Source organism: Etheostoma cragini, chromosome 22 (genome assembly GCF_013103735.1).
Source record: "Etheostoma cragini isolate CJK2018 chromosome 22, CSU_Ecrag_1.0, whole genome shotgun sequence".
Lineage (NCBI taxonomy): Eukaryota > Metazoa > Chordata > Actinopteri > Perciformes > Percidae > Etheostoma > Etheostoma cragini.
The window spans coordinates 4,645,246-4,652,515 of NC_048428.1; positions in this window are offsets into that span (position 1 = coordinate 4,645,246).

The window sequence follows — 7,270 nt, forward strand, 5'->3', positions numbered from 1 at the left end:
GCAGCATAAATTCATCCCACAAAGGATGACTAGGATCAGCCAGGATGGCTCTCGCCTTCTTCACTGATCTGGCCTTATACAGGATGTGTAGGTCATTTAAGGGTGTGCCAACAATTTTGCTGCACACCTTCACAATACCTTGCCTGCGGTTTCCCTGTTTAATGGAAAGTGACCCGTGCCAGCAGATAAAAGAAAAAGTAAGAACTGATTCAGTAAAACCGGAATAAAACATTTTCATAAAAACAGTCTCGACATTAAAACTGCGAAGCTTACGGAGAAAGTGCATGTGCTGTTGCACTGTTGCTTGCTCTGGAGGAAACTACTAGAACAGTTGGGTCCTTGTAAATTCTGGAGTGTGGTCTAGACCTCCTATCTGTAAAGTGTCTCGAGATAACTCTTGTTATGAATTGATATTTTTAATAAAATTGAATTGAATTGCTTCCTGAATCAATTCTTTAATATTTTCTTACTAATATCGCCGGCAATACGTTGTTGGCTTTTTGCTTTTCTGCCACTGTCACAACAGCCATTTTGACTCTTTTTGCTGCATCTCCACCACAGAGCGTGTTGTAGAGTTTGTTGTTTAATATCTTAACCCGAGCCTAACGTTTTAGATTTTGCATTTTTGACATCCAGAATGTTTCTCATCCTGGCTGAGCACAAATATCTTTGGTCAGAATCGTCAGAAGGATACAGCAGTGCACTACATGTAGCTCGTCCTGCACCCAACTAGTTCGCCATTAGGTCATGTGACACCTCCAACAATGACATTTCTAAGTGTTATATAATTAAAAATATAGAAAAATGACAAAGGATATATAGTATAGCACACATAGGGTTATCTGTATTTCTATGTGTATCAATTGATAAAATTAATGGCTAATGGAGAGCTTAAAAAACTTTAAACAATATTTCAGAGAAGATCTGAGAAACATTTTCTTTGGTCAATCTCACTACATCTCGGTTTGTATTTTTTTTTGTAAAGGCACACACGCACACACACACACACACACACACACATACTTTTTATTACACAATTGAAAAAAACTCACGTTTCCCAATTACATCCACTGAGGATGAATACCTGATACTTTATCTCCAGCACTAAAATGCCCTTTTTCCAATATTTGTGAGGCCTGTAGAAATGTGATGGCAGAGGAGCACAATGGACAACACAAACTCTTAAACCCAGACCTGTAACTCAAGAGCAACTCGCATAAATATTCCAACAAGTTGCACATAAACCTTCCGTGAGAGAGATAAAGAGGGGGAGATAGAGAAAATGGGAGCCATTCCTCATTTAGCATGCTGTGTAGCATGTTAAGTGCCAAAATGGTAGCAAACTGGTCTATGTTACATCCTTCACTGTCCTTGGTCTCTTCAATAATTCATACTCATAGCTGTAATTTAGGAAGATCTGCATTAAACACTGTCATGAGGGCATGTTTTAAGAATCGCATGGCTCTCCAATGCCTTGTTACGTAGCACAGTCACTGTAATATTTAAAAAAAAAAAAAAACGTTTTATTAGAAATAACCCCTTGAAATGTAGCATCAGGAATTGTAGCATCAGGGTGACATAATGCGAGCACGTCCATAATTAATTGACACAGAAAGCAATATGACGGCCGGCTGGGGGCAAACAATCTTGTTTTGCAGTTAAACAGTAAGCTAAAATATTTTTCTGAAAACATTTTAGGGGAGGAATAGGCAATGCAGTACCAGAATCGTTCATATTTGATCAGAGATGCCTAGAGTTTGGCAGGGCATTCAGGCCATCTAGTGACTATAAACCCAATCACGGATGTCAACTTCCTAAACGAGCTAAATGACTTTTATGCTCGCTTTGAAAGAGACAACAGAGAAACCTCAGCCGACCACCAGCCAATCACACTTTCCTCCACAGATGTCTGCAAGGCACTGAGCAGGATCAGCACGCACAAAGCTGCTGGACCAGATAACATCCCTGGACGCGTACTCAGTAACGACTCAGTAACGACTCACTCGTCGTTAAGTGCCTTAACGACTACCACACTGTAGCACTCACACCCATCATAATGAAGTGCTTTGAGCGGCTGGTCCTGGCACACCTCAAAGACTCGCTACCATCCATGTTTGACTCACACCAGTTTGCCTACCGTAGCAATAGGAGCACAGAGGATGCAGTTTACATGGCACTGCTCTCTGTGCTCACACATCTGCACAATAAGAACACTTATGCACAAATCTGTTTGTTGACTTCAGCTCAGCATTCACCACTGTCATCCTGGCTAAGTTAATAGCCAAACTTGGAGTCCTGGGCATCAAAACCATTACACATTTTGGACTTTTTGACCCACAGACCCCAGAATGTTCAATCAGGCTCCAACTGCTCCACGTCCATAACACTCAACACTGGTGTACCACATGGCTGTGTACTAAGCCTGTTTCTCTATTCCCTATTATAAATACTTTATACCTGAAAGACTTTAAAATGAAAGCAAAGCTTAATCTGCAGTAAACAGTTTACAGAAATTTGTTTGATGAATAAGTTTACCTGTTATTTTATTTGTATTATTTTCTCATGAACACAATCAAACTCACTGAACAAAGAACATCAGTCAGACAAAACTATAAATGTAAAAAATGTAGATACTCTGAGCCTACTGAGAAAGGGAAATGGATTTAATGGTCATCCTTGTCTGTAACTTTGTCTTGCTCCAGTACCTGCATGGTCTCATACCAGGGACGTTGGAACTATTTTCTGGGAGGAGTAAATATGTATGGCCGTTATTGCCCAAATTTTGTGGCCTCTGGCACATTCTAATGCCTATCCATCATATACTCGTGTCTTAATTATTGCATAAAAAAAGTAGAGTATAGCTACCGATTGTAAACATGTAGTACATTATTGTAAAGGAGAATTTAGCTTTAGCCACCATTGCACATTGTGTACCTTAGCACCTTCAACTCTTTACATTTCTGTAAGTGATTTTTATGTATGTGAGATTTGTAAAGTTTATCAAGACATGTCTTATTATTTTACTAGAAACATAAATGCATTCATGTATTAATGCAAGAAGTTCTATTACATTATTTTGAAAACATGTTTTGGGGTTTTTGACATTAGTTTGCATAATTGGTCAATGGGAACAAATACAAAACACAAAACCATCCTAGGACATTTTAAACTCTACATTTAAAATATTGACTGTTTAAATGTGTGTTTGCAATGGGTCTTAGAGATGGCTGTGCTGTAAAAAGATGCAAATAAATAAAGGCCAATTAACAAATGTGTTCATTCATCAAGCCCACACGTCTTTGGGGCATAAAGTGAGGAAAATAAGTATTTGAACACCCAGCTATTTTGCAAGTTCTCCCACTAAGAAATCATGGACGGGTCTGAAATTGTCATCTTAGGTGCATGTCCACTGTGAGAGACATAATCTGAAATAAAAATCCAGAGATCACAATGTATGATTTTTTAACTATTTATGCGTATGATGCAGCTGCAAAGTATTTGAACACCTGTCTATCAGCTAGAATTCAAACCCTCAAAGACTTGTTAGTCGGCCTTCAAAATGTCCACCTCCACTCCATTTATTATCCTAAATTAGATGCACCTGTTTGAGGTTGTTAGCTGCACAAAGACTGTCTACCCTGTACAATCAGTAAGAATCCAACTACTAACATGGCCAAGACCAAAGAGCTGTCCAAAGATACTAGAGACAAAATTGTACACCTCCACAAGGCTGGAAAGGGCTACGGAGAAATTGCCAAGCAGCTTGGTGAAAAAAGGTCCACTGTTGCAGCAATCATTAGAAAATGGAAGAAGCTAAACATGACAGTCAATCTCCCTCGGACTGGGGCTCCATGCAAGATCTCACCTCGTGTGGTCTCAAGGTGAGAAAGGTGAGAAATCAGCTCAGAACTATACGGGAGGAGCTGGTCAATGACCTGAAAAGAGCTGGGACCACCGTTTCCAAGGTTACCGTTGGTAATAAACTAAGACGTCATGGTTTAAAATCATGCATAGCATGGAAGGTTCCCCTGCTTAAACCAACACATGTAGAGGTATCATGGTAGAAAGTCATGCGGTCAGATGAGACCAAAATAGAACTTTTTGGCTAAATTCCACTAACTGTGTTTGGAGGAAGAAGAATGATGAGTACCATCCCAAGAACATCATCCCTGCTGTGAAGCATGGGGGTGGTAGGATCATGCTTTGGGCGTTTTTTTTTGCACATGGTACAGGGCGATTGCACTGTATTAAGGAGAGGATGACCGGGGCCATGTATTGCGAGATTTTGGGGAACAACCTTCTTCCCTCAGTTAGAGCATTGAAGATGGGTCGAGGCTGGGTCTTCCAACATGACTATGACCCGAAGCACACAGCCAGGAGAACCAAGGAGTGGCTCTGTAAGAAGCATATCAAGGTTCTGGCGTGGACTAGCCAGTCTCCAGACCTAAACCCAATACAGAATCTTTGGAGGGAGCTCAAACTCCGTTTTCCTAAGCAACAGCACAGAAACCTGACTTATCTAGAAAAGATCTGTGTGGAGAAGTGGGCCAAAATCCCTTCTCGTGCAAACCTGGTGAAAAACTACAGGAAACGTTTGACCTCTGGAATTGCAAACAAAGGCTACTGTACCAAATATTAATATTGATTTTCTCAGGTGTTCAAATACTTATTTGCAGCTGTATCACACAAATAAATAGTTAAAAATCATACATTGTGATTTCTGGATTTTATTTTTAGATTATGTCTCTCACAGTGGACATGCACCTACGATGACAATTTCAGACCCCTCCATGATTTCTAAGTGGGAGAACTTGCAAAATAGCAGGGTGTTCAAATACTTATTTTCCTCACTGTATATGGAATATGCAGGGCTTCCAGGGAATTTATTTATGCTTAATGCGCAATCGTCAAGTTGCTTCCACCTGTGTTTTCCAAAGTAGCCTGTATAATGCATAAAAAGGATGTCCCTTGTAAATCCCTTGCAATCAATGCAATTCTTTATGTTTTTTGTTATCAATTATTGTTTATGGGACTGACAGATGGGCCAATTTCTCTATCATCATCCTTGCATTGCTAACCGGAGGCTTGTGGTTGTAAAATGTTCAGGCATAGTAAGTCACAACTTGTTATTCAAACCTATTTTATTAGACTCAAATCTTAATATAATTAAGTAGCCGGCTGGACTTAAATGAGTAGTCGGCTGATTGGCTGGCAGCCAACACTTATAGAAGGCTATGTTCATATCAGTCATAAAACCGGAATAAAATCCTTGATTAAAAAGTACATGTGCATGAGAAGACAGGCTTATTATTCACAATGACATTACTAGAATATGAAAGCATATCATCTTAATGTTGTAAGGAAAGATGGAGGACAGAAATGAAAGTCAGCCAAATTTAGAAACCAATTCTTTATGAAAAATACAACTTTGGTGCAGTAAAGAAACACTTTCGATGCACACCGAATTATTTTGCTATTCCTTGAGGCTTTCTTTAAACCAAAAGCACAATCTTGTTGGGTCACCAAATTCAACAATTGGTTAATGAAGCTTAATTTGGATGTTACTAGCTGCCATACCATGGCATCCCTATTTCCAATGTCTATGTCTCATGCTAGCTGCTTATATCTCAACCCTGGATAAAATAAAAAAAAATGAGAACAACAGTTTCTTATGACCAGGCTTTTACATGCTCACCTTTAAAGGAAAGTGTTGTATTCTACAAAATTACTTTTCCTAAATTCAGCAATGAGGAATCTATGGTACTCAAGTGTATTGTACTCTTGGCATGCAGGGCTGTATTACTCAAGTTAGCTCTAGAGACTACTTTAATATGAGTTTTGCATTTGTCTTGGTCTTTTGCCTCGCTGGACTCAGAAATTTCCTGGTGTTGGGCTCAGCTATAGCGGTTGTTTCTCGTGTCTATCGTTTTTAAAATCTAGGCCTACTTTAGATGAAACCATGCCCACTTTCAGATGAGCCTTGATGACGGCTGTGTAGATGAATTTACTGTTTATGACACAAAAAGCTATCTAAAACACCCCATGGTCCCTTTGCATACCCCTGTGCCGATCCTGCTCCTCTCCACTTTACAGACAACTCTATCTCTCCCTCTCTTACTCTCTCCCTGGGTTACTCAACAACAACAACCACAACCACCTGCAGCAAGGCCATTCCCACCATTTGTGTGTGTATGTGTCTGAGTGTGTGTGTGTGTGTGTGTGTGTGTGTGTGTGTGAATCTGTTTGTCTCTCTTGCTCTAGACAGAGCTGAGAAGTCAAGACAGCTAAAATCACCATAAACCTAGGTGATAAATTAGTTTTATCTTGTAAAGTATACGGCTGCGCTGCAGGGTTCCTGTGTTTGGATATCTACCCAGCGTGCCGCATTTGCTTGCAGCATGTGGAATTAATAGAGGAGACGCCAAAATAATCGTTGTAATGTGCAGGCCAGCACAGGCGCACCCTTCTTGATCACAGCAGGTGTAAACAGACAGATTGGACAAAATGGGCTCCAAAATAATAATGGCTTCGCTTCGCCAGAGCCAACGATGCTGCAGTCCTTTTCTGTAACTAGTGTAGAATATAACACAGTAGAATAAGAAAGCTAGCTAGCTAAGTAACTACCAGATGGCTGACTACTTAGCTGTCTTGCTAATTCCACTATGCTTTCAGAATACATTCGTTACAAAACATGAGCCAAACAAAGTTGTCACTCATTTGGCAATAGCAATAGCAATGTGCTTCCCTGAGCTTTGACAAGAGTGTGTAGATAAAGCATAAAGGTGTTAAAATGTACAAATTTAGAGGAAAGTGAGTCAAGTGCAGATTTGAGTCACTCATGCTCAGATTTAAACGCTGTACGGCATAGCGTGTCATACTGAAATTTGTGAAAGCCATAAAATAATCAACTTTTCCCATTACAAACAATAACAGAAGATGAAAATCATTTTCTATTCCTACAGACTCCTTACGGTCCTCCCTATGGTCTTTGAGAAAATTAAAGGTCAGATGGGCCGATCTTATGAGGTCATAAGGGGCAAGGTTACCTCCCCTTTCTCTGCTTTGCCCACCCAGACAATTTGGCCCACCCATAATAGAGACATCATGGCTGTCAAACAGACAAAGTGGCAGTTGGTCAAGGCCTCACCCCCAGCCTCCACCTTGCCACCCCCCTCTCCTCTTCAAAAGTTAAAGACTCAGAATGTTAGGGTTTTATCCTAATGTCTACTCCCTTCCCCGTATCCCTGTCAGTCTTGTTTGTTTGTGTGGG